This window comes from Podarcis filfolensis (genome assembly GCF_964270895.1).
Source record: "Podarcis filfolensis genome assembly, chromosome: 9".
Lineage (NCBI taxonomy): Eukaryota > Metazoa > Chordata > Lepidosauria > Squamata > Lacertidae > Podarcis > Podarcis filfolensis.
Genome location: NC_139610.1, coordinates 67,542,312 through 67,556,451, shown reverse-complemented (window position 1 = coordinate 67,556,451; position 14,140 = coordinate 67,542,312). Strand labels below are relative to the sequence as shown.

Below are 14,140 nucleotides of genomic sequence, written 5' to 3'. Positions count from 1 at the left end.
AGGGAATACAATGGAAAGACCTGTAAATTGAGTCCAGAGTGGTAGGAAGAACTGAGCCTTCTTTGGAGGACATCCTGCATTTACTCAAGGCATTGCTTAGCCTCTAACTTGACCTGCTTAAATACACACCAGCTGCCTTATTGGGCTCTGGGGCTAAGTGTTGGGCTGTGCCGCCTCCGATACTTATTCATGTCACTTTTGGGCAATCTTCTTGCAGGAACAATTTCCAGAAAGGTTGCAACAAGTACAAATTCAAGGACTAAGGGCCCCTCCAGACATTTTTTTAAATTGCACATTCATGATGATTTGTGCTCATGATGCTATCAGAGTGGTCACATTCGATCCTGCTTTCCGCACTGATCTTCTTGCAGTCCAGGGGACTCCCAAGAGTCTCCTCCAGCACCAGAATTCAAAAGCATCAATTCTTCAGCGATCAGCCTTCTTGATGGTCCCGCTCTCACTTCCATACATCACTCCTGGGAAAACCATAGCTTTAAATATAAGGCCCTTTGTTGGCAAGGTGATGTCTCTGCTTTTTAATGGCTTCTGCCAAATAGTTATGTGAGCTGTAGTTTAAGGGTGCTGAGCAGTGCTTGCAAAGAAAAGATGCTGGTACTCACTGTGAAGTTGTTACAGTAAGTGCCGCATTTTTTAAAAAAAATGGGGGGGTCCCAGTACTGCGTACCCTTGAGTACTCCCAGAAAAAAAGCACTGGTGCTTAGAATTGTTAGAAGACACCTGATTTCCCCTCCCAGAACTACAATTCCCTGTGAAGAAAAGAATGGTCAAACCACTCCGAGAATTGTAGCTCTGTGTGAGGAATAGGGGTCTTCTCAAAGCTCTCCGCATCCTTCCTTAACCAACTACATCTCCCAGGAATCTTTAGGGGAAACCCTGTTTAAAATGGTATCATAGTGATTTAACAGTGTGGTATGAATGGGGCCTTGGGTGCAAGCTCTCACTTCCTTGCATGATAACAGCAGGATGACGTATTTCACCAGGATATGCCGGGTGAGATGTTGCTTTGTGACAACATAAGAAAAGTTTTGATGGCCCATGTTGTCCAGCCTTCTGTTCCCGCAATGGCCAACCAGATAGCCATGGGAAACCCACAAGCAGTACTCTGTCATCTGTAATCCCCAGCAACAGGTATTCGGAGACCTCTGATAAAATAACCATCGTGACTAGGAGTCATTGATCAGCCTTATCCCCTATGAATTTGTCCAACCCCTTTTAAAGCCATCCAAAGTGGTGGTATAGGGACACGGGTGGCGCTGTGGGTTAAACCACAGAGCCTAGGGCTTGCAGATCAGAAGGTCAGCGGTTCGAATCCCTGCAACGGGCTGAGCTCCCATTGCTCTGCCCCAGCTCCTGCCAACCTAGCAGTTCGAAAGCATGAAGTACAAGTAGATAAATAGGTACCACTCTGGCGGGAAGGTAAACGGTGTTTCCGTGCGCTGCTCTGGTTCGCCAGAAGTGGCTTAGTCATGCTGGCCACATGACCCGGAAGCTGTACGCCGGCTCCCTTGGCCAATAAAGCGAGATGAGCGCCACAACTCCAGAGTCATTTGCGACTGGACCTAATGGTCAGGGGTCCCTTTACCTTTACTAAAGTGGTGGTATAGAATGCCTTTGTTTAACCATGTGTTGTGTGACTACTTCCTTTTGTCTGCCCTAACCCTTCTATAACTCATGTTCTGTCCTGTCCCCCATCTACTTCCCCCACCCCCTATGCTTACATGATACACCTCTTATCATGCCTACGGATCGTCACATTTGCCAATTTAAGTTTCGCTCTGTTTCTTGCTTTTCCAGCCTTAAATTCAGTTCTCCCTATTACAGCATAAGATTTTTTTAATGTCCTCATGAAAATTCATCATTTTAAGGCGAATCACTCCCAATCACATCTGCATGCAATTTTCCTTGATACTCTTAAATGCAAACTCAGTCCAATTTCTCCTCCATCCCTCTTCATGCCTCCCTTTGCCTTTTCTCCAAACTCAAAAGCCCCATGTGCTGCAACCTCATAGCAGGGGTGTTGATCAGCCCCCTTGAACATTGGGTTCTCCTTTTCCGCACGTTTCCCAGTTCCACAATATCATTTGGAAGTGGAACTATGCACACTATTCCAAGTGTGGAAGCACCCCAGATTTATACAAATGCATTGAGATATTGGCAGGTTTATTTTGGTCCGTTTCCTAATGTTCCGCAACATGGAGCTTGCCTTGTTTGCAGCAGCCAAACATTGAATGACTGCTGTCTGATTACCAGCCCCCAAAGTTTCTACCCCAATAAATCTGCATGTTTCTAATGCGCCACAAAACACTTTGGCTGCGATCCAGCACTTTTAAACACCATTAATTTCAATACGGAGAGTTTTAAGCATATGCTTAATGATTCTGTTGAAAACGAATGGTATCTTTACTGCTCACACCCTTTACCATTTTAGTCACAGCATTACACAAGCTTACTATAGTAAGACTGAGGACTGCTGGGGTAGCTCAGTAGCTAGAGCACAATACTGTTAATCTGAGGGCTGTGGGTTTGAGCCCCACATGAGGCAAAAGGGCCAGGATGACCCCTGTGAATCTATGAATTTTTCAAGGATCAATCCAGCTGATCTGAGATCTAAGGATGAAGGTCGGTCTACAAATTTAATAAATAACAATATCTACAATCTCCCTTGGGTACAGATGGCAATTATCCAGGGGTAAAATTAATTTATCCTGAAGGAGCATCTCCACCCCCATCATTCAGCCCTGGCAATGAGGTCCAGCTCTGAGGGCCTTCTGGTGGTTCCCTCATTGTGAGGTTACAGGGAACCAGGCAGAGGGCCTTCTCTGTAGTGGCGCCCACCCTGTGGAATGCCCTCCCATCAAATGCCAATAAAATAAACAACTATCTGACTTTTAGAAGACATCTGGAGACAGCCCTGTCAGATGGGTGGCATATAAATAATAAATTATTATTATAAAATAAATACTGTAAAAATAAAAAAGCAATGTGTAATGTATGCAAGTCAGGAAAAAAAGCTTTTTTCAGCAGCAAAAATCAGATTGTCTGCCTGCCTTAATTTTTAAACACCGACTTAGCATTCAGGCTCGACAAGTGCTGCAAGTTTTCACTGAATCAGCACAGGGTAGGGGAGTGGAAAACAAACTTGCTATAATATTATGGTGAGTTTTAGCTTTTGGTACAGCAATTGGTCCCTTGAATTCTCCTGCAAAAGTTGAGCTCGAAGTGTTATTGAGTGTCCAGAGTTCTCAAGGATGTAGAGTAAGCCGCAATGCCAAAACACAGAGCAGGGAGAACCTGTGCCCCTCCAAATGTTGCTGGACTCCAGCAACTGGAGCAACTGGAGGGCCACTGGTTCCCCACTCCTAATGTAGAGGCCTCAGTCCTCAGCTTTCCCCAAAGGTCACATGTTTCTGTGTTTAAAACTTCAGCTACTTTTTCGACATCCGAAAGGTATCTTTTAAAATCTGGGGTGTGTTGGTGGGTGTGCATGTAAATCCCTATGCCTATCTTCCAAGCCAGCCAGGGCCACACAGGCGCAGCCCAACAGGTCAACTGGAGCATTGATTATTGGAGGTAAAAAGTTCACCGCTCGTAAAAAGCTCATGTTGCAGCAAATGGGAATTATCATCTTCCCTCTTTGCCTTGCTCTAATAATAACAAGCGAATGGCAAAGCCTGGCATCCGAAAGCCATTCCTCTTGTGCAGCAACCAAATGGTTGATTGGAAATAGGAGTGTCCAGGTGCATCTTTCCCCCAAAGAACAAACAAAAGACAGGGCAGGGCTGATAAAGGGCCCCCACTCTTGAGCTCTGTCTTCTGGGGGTGGTATCTCTCTGAGGTCATGCACAGGCTCTGCTTCCCTGGGTTGATAGAGGATCAGTCTAAGATATTTCGCTGCCTGAGGCAAAGGACATGATGGCACCCCATACACGGAAGCCAGCCAGGCTGGTGGCCAAATCTTCAGCAGCTGCAGCAGCATTAGCGGGTAGAGGGCAGGACCCTTGGTACACACAGCTCTCTTCTCTAATACCTTGCTACTCTTTGCTAACCACTAGCAATGACAAACCTAGACAGCATCTTAAAAAGCAGAGACATCACCTTGCCAACAAAGGTCCATATAGTTAAAGCTATGGTTTTCCCAGTAGTGATGTATGGAAGTGAGAGCTGGACCATAAAGAAGGCTGATCGCCGAAGAATTGATGCTTTTGAATTATGGTGCTGGAGGAGACTCTTGAGAGTCCCATGGAGTGCAGGAAGATCAAACCTATCCATTCTGAAGGAAATCAGCCCTGAGTGCTCACTGGAAGGACAGATCGTGAAGCTGAGGCTCCAATACTTTGGCCACCTCATGAGAAGAGAAGACTCCCTGGAAAAGACCCTGATGTTGGGAAAGATGGAGGGCACAAGGAGAAGGGAATGACAGAGGAGGAGATGGTTGGACAGTGTTCTCGAAGCTACCAGCATGAGTTTGACCAAACTGCGGGAGGCAGTGGAAGACAGGAGTGCCTGGCGTGCTCTGGTCCATGGGGTCACGAAGAGTCGGACATGACTAAACAACAACAACATGACTGTTTAAAGTGGCATCTTAGTGCTTGAAATGTATGGCGAAAATATGGCGCCAAGTTCCTCCAGGTTGTTTGTTTCTTCAAGGCTCTGATCTCCCTCGAGGGACAACCTGCGCAGCTCCTGCCTTGCCCTGCAGTTGTGAAGGCTGCCAAGGTGCAAGGTGTATTCACGTGTCTTGTCACGATCTCCTGTCAGGAGAAACCAGGAGAAACGCGTTCCGTTTTGCCGCCTGCTGCTCCTTGTTCCACGTACGTTTCTGGTGGCAGACGAGCCTTCCCTGCTGCGCCACGGGTGACACCGCCCAGCCTCGCTTGGTGGGAAACACGTGCAACTGAAACTCCGTTCCCACATGCGCGTTCCCTCCTCGAACCCTTCCCGCGCGTGTTGGGCTCCGATCCTCGCAGGGCAGTTCTGGCGCGCCCCCGATCCTCCCCCAACACCCCCACCCTGACCCACGTGGCGGAGGATCGGCGCGCTTTTGCGCAGCGCGCCCGCAGCCGCGCTTCTCCCCCTCCTCTGCCCGGACTCCCGATCCCTTCGCCAACTTGGAGGGCGGCGGGGGGGGGCATTGACATGCAAATCCAGCCGGCGGGAGCCAATCGGGACGGGATTACCGCCCGAGGAGGGATTACCTGGGAGGAGGGAGGGAGGGAGGGAGGACTGGCCGAGCCGAGCAGCCGCGCGCTCGAGTTGCCTCCTCTCCCCGCAGACCCGTCGAGGGCGCGAGCCGAGGTCCGCCCTCCTTCCCCTCCGTCCCTCCCCGGGGGCAAGGCCTGGCTCTGCGGCGTCGAGCCCCTCCGCCTTCCCTCTCCGCCTCCTGCCGCCAAGCCCCCTCCCCTTTCCGCGGCTCCTGCTGCCGCTGCGGCCCGGCCAGAAGAAGCGATGCGGCGGCGGCGTCTGCTGCGCGCTCCGAGGGCGCGCCGACCCGGGAGCTGCTGAGGCGCTGCGCCGGCTATTGTTGCAGGCGCCGGGGGCTTCTCTGTCTCCCCCTCCTCGCGGGGTGATGCCCGGGAAGCCGTTGAACTTGGGCGGCTGCTGACAGGAGGCGGCCCATGTGCAGCCCTCGGGGCCGGGCACGCCGACGGGCCACGGCCGGCCGGAGCGGTAAGTGGCTGCGCCGCCGCCGGGGCTGGGCTGGTTAGGGACGCGGCTCCCGCTGGAGCTGGAGGAGGGGAGGGAGAAAGGGAGAGGAGGAAAAAGCCGCTTCCCTCTCTGCATTGCTCCTCCTTTCCCTTCGCGCGGGTCCCTTCCTCTTTCACGCTTTTTCTCCCTCGCTTCTTCACCTTCTCGCCCATCTTTTCTGCCTCCCCCCTCTCCACGCTCCCCCCGTTCCTCTCTCTCTCTCAGCAGTTTCTTCCTTCCCTCCTTTTCAACTTTCGCTTTTCCTTCTTTCTTCCCGCATTCCTTTCATTTTTAAAAAATGGGGGGCGGCGCCCCTCTCTCATTTGAACAGGATTTAGAATGCAATGCGTGGCAAAGGGAAGGATTTGGGGCATTTTAGTTGTGTTGGTGCGCACGTGTGTATTTTGCATTTTTGGGTTTTTTTTTAAAAAAAAATCTCTGGTATAAATACTTTCCAAGAAACACTTTTTCTTTCGCCACAGTGAGCGAGGGAGAGGAATGCACCTTGCTAGGCTGAGTGATTAATCCTACCCCAAGCGTCTTGCGAGCATGGCTTCTTTGCTTTCATGTGCAGGGATAATAAATCAGACATATAAACCAGTAGAGGTCCTTAGAGTTTCCAACGCCGGCGAATTGCTAGCAGATGAGAGTGAAATTCTATCGGAATTTTCTTGGAGGCTTCATCAAAGCACCCTTTTTTGGGGGGGGGAGGGGAAGCAAATCAAACTGCCCACCCTGCTAATGTAAATGTGGGTCAAGTTGACAAATGACCTTTTAATTATTGGTTTTTAAAGGTGTATATTTAATTAGAGGACACAGATTGAATGTATACCATACCCCATTTTTTTTTTTTGCAGTTCATTTGCAACTGATGCAATAATGACAGCAATTTTTTTTAAAAAAAAGCCAGGAGGAATGCATTTAATTAGCTAGGGGTAGTCATTCTTCTGCTGCTAAAAGGGCAAGGAGGCTTCATTTCTGCAAGAGAGGCCAGGAGATCATTTTCTGGGGTGGGGGATGTAGGTTAGGAAGGAGTTTTGTTAGTGATGCACTGGCTAGGATGCTTGCAGCAAGTGGCAGAGGCGGTGCATAGAACTGTAGAGTTTAAAGGGACCCTGTGGGTCATCTAGTCCAACCCTCATGTTTGGGGGAGGGCCTGGATAATAGGAGGGGTGTGTGGGACTGAACGTTACATAAGGTGAGGTCTGTGGTGCTATCTCCCTAGATCACCGTAGGGAAAACCGCAGGAAAGCACAAGGAGACTGTAAAAGGAAAAAAAAGGATAGCTACCACACTCTCGGGGATGTGGGTGGCGCTGTGGGTTAAACCACAGCGCCTAGGACTTGCCGATCAGAAGGTCGGCGGTTTGAATCCCCGCGATGGGGTGAGCTCCCGTTGCTCGGTCCCTGCTCCTGCCAACCTAGCAGTTCAAAAGCACGTCAAAGTGCAAGTAGATAAATAGGTACCGCTCCGGCGGGAAGGTAAACGGCGTTTCTGTGTGCTGCTCTGGTTCGCCAGAAGCGGCTTAGTCATGCTGGCCGCGTGACCCGGAAGCTGTACGCCGGCTCCCTCTGCCAATAAAGCGAGATGAGCGCTGCAACCCCACAGTTGGCCACGATTGGACCTAATGGTCAGGGGTCCCTTTACCTTTACCACACTCTCACTTAGAGTGGTGGGCTTTGATGTGGGAGACTGGTTGAAATCTCTGTTCATTTATGAGGTATGGGAATAGCAGTAGCTCTCAGCCTGATCTACCTCGCAAGGCTGTCCAGGGGATGAAGAATCCCAGCCCACGCAAAGTGAGGCACTTACAAATTGCACGGATTCAGATAAGAAAGAGTTATGCAGCCATCCAAACTCATTGAATACAATGTAGTTTATTCACGAATAGACTTGATTGCAGCAGCAAGCACAGCGCCACCTCCCCCAACTCGCTGAATCTCTTGAAGTTTGCTAAAATGTGCATATTGCTGAAATGCTTTCTTAGCCAGATTTGTCCATTCCTTGAAATAGGTCACTGTTAACATTTTACAGGTGAGAAATGGAGGCTTTGTTTTGGCTAAAATCCATCTAGTGAATTTGTGGCTGAGTAGTTAATGTGAAGTCTGATCTCCCAGTTCCAAGTTCAACGGTCTGACAGTTTGTAATGGGAGTGTATCAAAGTGTTTTGGGATTAATTTCAAGAGATTTCTTCCCGATAGGAAGCTCTATGTTGTTTTTACTGTCCATGTTAGAACATCTCTCTGCTTCCATCGCCCCCTTTCCTGGTCTCCCACCCTTGCCATCCATACAGCGTACAGCCTTCAGCCTACAGGTTGTCCACCTCTGAATTAAGCCTAAGTACAGCAAACTCTGCATGATTAGACCATTCAGTTTCCAACAAAATAGTCTGAGATTTCACTCGTTTGTTAGCATTTGGCAATCAGTGCAAACAATGCTGCTTCTGAGTTGCAATTAATGTGTCGTCTGCCTACTGAAAGCTTTACAACAGGTGTTGTGGGGCGAGAACCCCAGAACTGGGATCTGAATGCGGCCCTCCATGCCTCTCTGCCTGGCCCTTGGAACATTTCCTTAGGCCGCACCATTCTCTGGTTTGCTTTGCAGCCCATGGATCTGGCTGGATTCTATGATTCTGTGTGTCCTTGAAGTTATAAGGACTTGCTTGTCTGGATAGAGGTTAGAGAGAGATGCAAGTGTGTGTGTGTAGAAGCCTGCTGGACAAAGATAATGTTTATATTGGTTGCTCTGCCCACTTTTGCCAATAGCCCAGCCCACTTCGGAAGCTCATTGAGAAGGAGATGTGGCTCTAGGGCCAAATGAGTTTCTCCAACCCTGGTTTACAAGCTTGTCCAAGCTGTTTCTGCCATTTTTCTGATCTCCCATGTTTGTCAGAATTGAAAATCTCTGTTCACAACAATACACAGTGGTTTTCAAACGTAATCCCTTCCGGAAGACCGTTCAACTTCCGAAACGAAAACCAAAAACTCAATACGGAAGCCTCAAAAATGTACGGAAAACTGAAACAGGAAGTTCGACTTCCGAGGCGCGTTTGAAAACGGAAGCATATACTTCCAGGTTTTTGGCATTCAAAAACCGAAGCGTTTGGCTTCCGAGACGCTCAAAAACCGAGATACTACTGTATCATGGAGAACTGTAGAAGAATAGCCAATGCTCTTGAAGAGAAGTGTGGATACTGTTTCTGGTTGTATATACACATTATTTTGACACTGTGTTTGATACTAAACATTATTTTGGTGCTACACTTTACTGAAATGCTTAAAGGTTCCTTTGATTGTTGTTGAATCTTCCTGCCACCCTCTCCTGCCACTTCCTTTGAGAGCCACCGCTTTAAGGTCTCTGGCAGCCATCTTTGCCATCAGTTGCTACTTGACATCAATTTATCTGGGGAGCCAGCTCAAGACCCTTCTAAATGCAGGGCATGCGCTCAGCCACTGAGTTCCTGCACTGTTCCTTTCTTGCTTCTTGCCAAATATTCCGATTTTCCACAAACTCCAGCCTGGCTAGCAGAGCAAATTAATGCAATTTAGGCAAATTAGTTCAATTTAAATAAATGTAAACATAGGTTTTGGATTTCCTTGGCGCACACTGGGTTCGCGCACACACAGTGTGCACACAACGGCCTGCAATTGTTTTAACAAGGGCTGTGCGGGGGAAGAATGTCGAGATTAAGCTTTTAATTAAAATACTTTCCAGTGGATTTGCACATGAAAGGCTGGCTAATGAGATACAGTTTTGCTCAGATGTGATTGAATACCTTTCCTTTTGTTTCCCTTGACATTTCCTCCTTTTGATTCATTCAGATGACTCTGTTAGTTGCAAATGTCTGTGTCGTGATTACAGTAAGCACTTGTCATAATCTACAAATTTTCTAATATTTCAACCCACTGGGAAGAGAGAGGGGGAGTGTGTTTGTGTGCAAGTGTGAAATGAGGGAGTTGCCGCTCCAATCTGTTCGGACTGATGGGATGTTTGTCCCAAGTAGCAAACCTACAGAGGGTGCCAAGCAGTTAGCTATGTCAGGAAAAGAAGCATTTTTTGGAGGGTGATGGAGATCATGGACTACAACATGGTTCTGGGAGCACAAAGAGGAGGCTGCAGCTAATGTTTTGGGCAGGGACAGGAGGTGGGAAGGTGCCTAGGAAGGAGAAGGTGCTTCAACAGGTTAGGAAGGAAGGCAGGAAAGAGTTCCCAAATGCCAAATGTGTGCATTATATTTTGTGTCTGCATTTGTAAATTTGTAAACCAGCCTCTATTCCCGTGGTTCCCAACATGGGGCACACGGGGGGGGGGGATTTGATTTTTAAAGGGGGCAATTTGAGAATGTGTTATTAACAGTGAATTTTATGCATTCCTTATGGTTCTAGGGGCCTCGTATACCGAATATAAATACAGTGGTACCTCAGGTTACATACGCTTCAGGTTACAGACTCCGCTAACCCAGAAATAGTGCTTCGGGTTAAGAACTTTGCTTCAGGATGAGAACAGAAATCGTGCTCCAGCGGCGCGGTGGCAGCGGGAGGCCCCATTAGCTAAAGTGGTGCTTCAGGTTAAGAACAGTTTCAGGTTAAGAACGGACCTCCGGAACAAATTAAGTACTTAACCTGAGGTACCACTGTATAAATATATCATATTTTTCTGTCTATAGGATGCCCCCGTGTATAAGACCCCCCTATTTTGGGGGGACTCCATTTTAGGAAAATGAGGGGAGATGGCCCAAGGCTGTTGAGCCTCTCCCCCCCCATGCAGCTGGGAGCAGGAAACACTTCCGAGATGGCTTCCTGCGTGCAGCGGCATCGGGGGAATTTGCGCTCCCACCAGCCATTGCGCTCTGATGCCGCCGCTGCCACACAGGAAACAATCCAGAGAGTGCCCACCACACGCAGCCGCATCAGGGGAGGTTGCGCTCCGGGAGCACAACCTCCCCTGATGCCGTCACGCATGGGAATCAACCCAAGGAGCACCCACCATGCGCAGTGGCATTGGGGGAGTTGCACTTCTGCCAGTGAACTGGCTGGTGGCGCACAGCTTCTCCCCCCCCCCCATGCCACTATCCATGTATTGGACAACCCCAGTTTTTTGACGTGATTTTTGAGTCAAAAAACCTCATCCGATACACAGAAAAATACGGTGTGTTTATACACACACACACACACACACACACACACATATATATACAAAACAAAAAATTTTTTTCCTTCCAGTAGCACCTTAAAGACCAACTAAGTTAGTTCTTGGTATGAGCTTTCGTGTGCATGCACACTTCTTCAGATACACTGAAACAGAAGTTGCCAGATCCTTCTATATAGTGAGAAGGTGGGGAGGGGTATTACTCAGAAGGGTGGTGGGAATGGGTGGTTGGCAGATAGCTGTGATGAGCCTGTTGACGACTCTTAACGACTGCAATAGGTCTTACAGGAAAGATATATGTTCTGTAACTGGAACATATATACACACACTTTCATGGATGCCATGTTCTTTGGAAGCTTGTTTAGACCAAGTTCATGGCCTTTTAGGCTTCCTCCACGAAAATAGGAGTTCACTTTTTGAATAATAAGAATTATATGTCTTGGGGGGGGCATCAGGATTTTAGAGATGCTTAGGTGGGGCATGGCCAAAAAAAAGTTGGGAACCACTGCTCTACACATATATAGTCATACCTTGGAAGCTGAACGCCTTGCGAGTTGAACGTTATGGCTCCCGAACGCCGCAAACCTGGAAGTGAGTGTTCCGGTTTGTGAATGTTCTTTGGAAGCCGAACATCCGACAGGGCTTCCGCAGCTTCCAATTAAGTTCAGGGAGCTCCTGCAGCCAATCGGAAGCTGTGCCTTGGTTCTCGAATGTTTTCAGAAGTCGAACGGACTTCCAGAACGGATTCCGTTCGACAACCAAGGTATTAGGGTACCGGGAAGCATGCCCCAATGCAGCCGATGGAGCTTAGTAAGATTGCATATAGGATTCAGCCTTCCTTATTGTAGGTTGATGAAACTTGAACATAACCTGCTGCCTGAAGTTATTGAGGGCCTTGTGTATCATTAGAAAGACCTGAAGGTTATTGTGCTCATAAATGCTACAATTGGCTTTTCAAGAGGATAAGGAGAAGTAGCAATTTTTGTTTCTGCAACTTTGTCTGTCCTTGATTGTCATGGTGTTTGCTGCCCTGGCTCCTTCGGGAGGAAGGACGGGATATGAATTCAATAAACAAACATCCCAAAAGCAACACATTATATGTCTTTCCTTCCCCGCTCTATTTTAACTAGAGCTGTCAACTTACAAGTTTTTAGTTTATTATTTTATGTCTGTGTACCCCAGCTTCGGGGTGACTGACAATAAAGCTGAACAAACACTCAAAAAAGCCCACGAGAATTTTTTAAAAAGCATTATAAAAGACCTTTAAAATCTTCCTTCGAACTAATTTATCAATTGTCTACTAGGTTAAATTGAAATAATCTGGATGATTCCAAAAGCTTGGCAGAGGTCCCCTTTTGAGAAACTGGAAGGGACTGTGACTTCTCAAGCAATCTTTTTTTAAAAAATCATTTTGATTGATTTTCCAATAAAAACTGCCAATCAACATATCCACGTCATAATCCAATTAAAAACAATAAACTAAAATAAGAAACGACCAAATTACAGTCCAAATTGTTACCAAATTACAGTGGTATCTCGGGTTACATACGCTTCAGGTTACATACGCTTCAGGTTACAGACTCCACTAACCCAGAAATATTACCTCAGGTTAAGAACTTTGCTTCAGAATGAGAACAGAAATCATGCTCCGGCGGCACAGCAGCAGCAGGAGGCCCCATTAGCTAAAGTGGTGCTTCAGGTTAAGAACAGTTTCAGGTTAAGAACAGACCTCCAGAACGAATTAAGTTCTTAACCCAAGGTACCACTGTATTAAATTTTCCGGGCTCCCCATAGTCTGGACCTCTGAAGAATATCTCCAATATCTTCGTTCCTGCGAGTTCTCAAGCAATCTAATAAACCAAGGATGAGGATCCTTTTGCTCACCTGGCCAACAGCCAGACATCTTCCCCAGCTCTACTTTGCACCCTCCATGAGTGTTTTTGCAAGTACTCTGGTGATGCCTCTTGCTTGCCTGGGTGGGGGGTAGATAGGGGGTTGTGTAATGTGTAGAACTGAGCCTACTGTAGAACAAAGCTAAAATGTGGCTTCATTGCTCCACCTCTTTGCCTCTGGCCCTGCCTACCACTTGCATGTGGCCCCTGAAAGGGTAGCCTAGAGAAAGGAATAGTCCCCCCCCCATAGCTGTCAACTTACAGATTTGAAAATAAGGGACCAGCAGCCTCGAAAATAAGGGATCAACAGCCAAAATAAGGGATTTCCCAAGCACAGGTATGTTCAACTTCTGAGCCCCTCCAAGCCAAAGGCAGAAAGCCCAGCCAGCAGCCAAACGAAGCCTCAAGCGGTGGTTCCCACAGCGCAGCAACCCAGCAAAGGGGATGCAGCAAGGGAAACCACCGTCACCTCTCCGCTGGGAAGCGCTGAGCAAAGGCGAGTCCCCAGGCAAGGCAGCCGATTTGATCGGCACAAGGCATGCAAGCTCCACCCCCCAGTCGTTCTTAGATTCCTTATTGGGTGAGCAACACAGCCAAGCAACACAGTTGGAGCCTCCCTCCTCCCTGGCCGGCAGGGAGGGAGGGAGAGGAGCTGCTTCCTTTGAAACCCGGGAAATTTAAGGGACATCATCAATAAGGGACAGCAGCGGGACACGGTGCTGGGATAAGGGACTTTCCTGCCAAATAAGGGACGGTTGACAGCTATGGTTCACCCCCCCATGGCTGAAAAAGGCTCCCCACCACTGTGATAAACACAAGCTTCTGCTCATGGACCTGCTTTGCACAGTACTGCCACTAAGGCAAACCATGGCTTTGCAGCATGATGCTGCGATTTTCACTCGCTGGTTCATGCAGCTTAGTCATGGTTTGGAGAACCCAGGCCAACCCCTTAGACCTGTTTGTTCCTGCTTGCTCTTTTGCTTTCCTGCCCTGTCTTGCTCTGCTGGGATTTTGGCTTTTGCCTCAATCTTGTTTTCCCGGGTCGTTTGCTTCTGCTAGTTGAGACATTTTGCACTACCTCAGTATTTTGGGACTTTTTACCCTCAGGCTGCCTGGAGCCACCCCATGTCCTGAACTGGTTTTCTGGATTTTGTGGAGTCTTTCCCCATCTCACTGGGGCCCTGATCTAGCAAAACGAATAAATAAAACCCGGATCCAACCTGCAGAGCAGCCCAGGTAGTTTACAAAGAGCTTTAGCATCTTAAGTGGCTTAGCGGAGTTTAGGGTCTTGTTCCTGTCAGTGTTTTGCAGGGCAGCTGCTAATTAATGAGTCCTGGTCATCTTCCTCGTGTCCACCCTGCTCTCCTTGCAGGCTTTGCCTCTCACTTTATTAA

At 48.1% G+C, this 14,140-nt stretch overlaps 1 protein-coding gene across 5 annotated transcripts in view; it reads left to right on the top strand.

Annotated features, from left to right (window-relative positions):
* SHROOM3 (shroom family member 3) overlaps window positions 1–14,140 on the top strand; it is a 212,840-nt gene that overhangs the window by 126,267 nt on the left and 72,433 nt on the right. The window contains exon 1 of one of the 5 annotated variants that reach the window (XM_083631565.1): window positions 5,315–5,688. The exons of the other annotated variants lie outside the window; for them this stretch is intronic. The gene's annotated coding sequence lies outside the window, so the exon portion shown is untranslated. Of the gene's footprint in view, window positions 1–5,314; window positions 5,689–14,140 lie in introns of those variants that run through there. 5 annotated transcript variants of the gene reach the window in all.